The sequence below is a fragment of the Pteropus alecto genome, unplaced genomic scaffold (genome assembly GCF_000325575.1).
Source record: "Pteropus alecto unplaced genomic scaffold, ASM32557v1 scaffold28, whole genome shotgun sequence".
Taxonomy (NCBI): Eukaryota; Metazoa; Chordata; class Mammalia; order Chiroptera; family Pteropodidae; genus Pteropus; species Pteropus alecto.
In genome coordinates this window covers 418,126-418,711 of record NW_006441063.1, presented here as the reverse complement: position 1 = coordinate 418,711, position 586 = coordinate 418,126, and the positions used below count along the sequence as shown (strand labels likewise).

General features: G+C 36.5%; 1 protein-coding gene across 5 annotated transcripts in view; it reads right to left on the bottom strand.

The window, feature by feature from the left end:
• Nucleotides 1–586, bottom strand: part of CASK (calcium/calmodulin dependent serine protein kinase) — a 385,645-nt gene that overhangs the window by 134,249 nt on the left and 250,810 nt on the right. The gene's annotated exons all lie outside the window — the stretch shown is intronic.

Below are 586 nucleotides of genomic sequence, written 5' to 3'. Positions count from 1 at the left end.
ACCAATTTCTTGCTTCATGAAGAAGTTGTTTAAATTTTCTAATTTTCACATGTTTAAAAATCACTAAAAATATAGAGCAGAGGCAGGTAAAAGTCAGCAGGCAGAGTCTGTAGCTGCCCAGGAAAGAACTGGGAGGGCCTGCCCTGGACAGGGGCAGGAAGGGGATGGGTGGGGCAGGAGTGAGAAAAAAACTCTGTGGAGAAAAGGATTACGTTTGACTGCCAAATGGAAATTCTCAAATTAAACCTAATGAGAACTTTTATTTGGAATGTGAATTTGATCAGCTGACTTGACTAGCAATTAACAACGATTAATATTTTGTTATAATAGGATTTTAAAGCTTCCTCCTGATGTTAACATTGGAAGAGAATGAGAGCAAGTATATGACATAAAGCAAAGTCATAGCGCTCCTCCCATTCAATCTTTTTTGACTTCCATCTTCTTTAAAGATTTTTCTTTTTTTCCTCTCAAAGCTAGCTTTCAAGAAAGAATCTGATAACAGTTATTTGCATACTAGTAACCATTTTTAATTCAGTATCCCATATCTCAAAGGGAGTCTTTTCTTCTACTGTAGAATGAAAGGCTT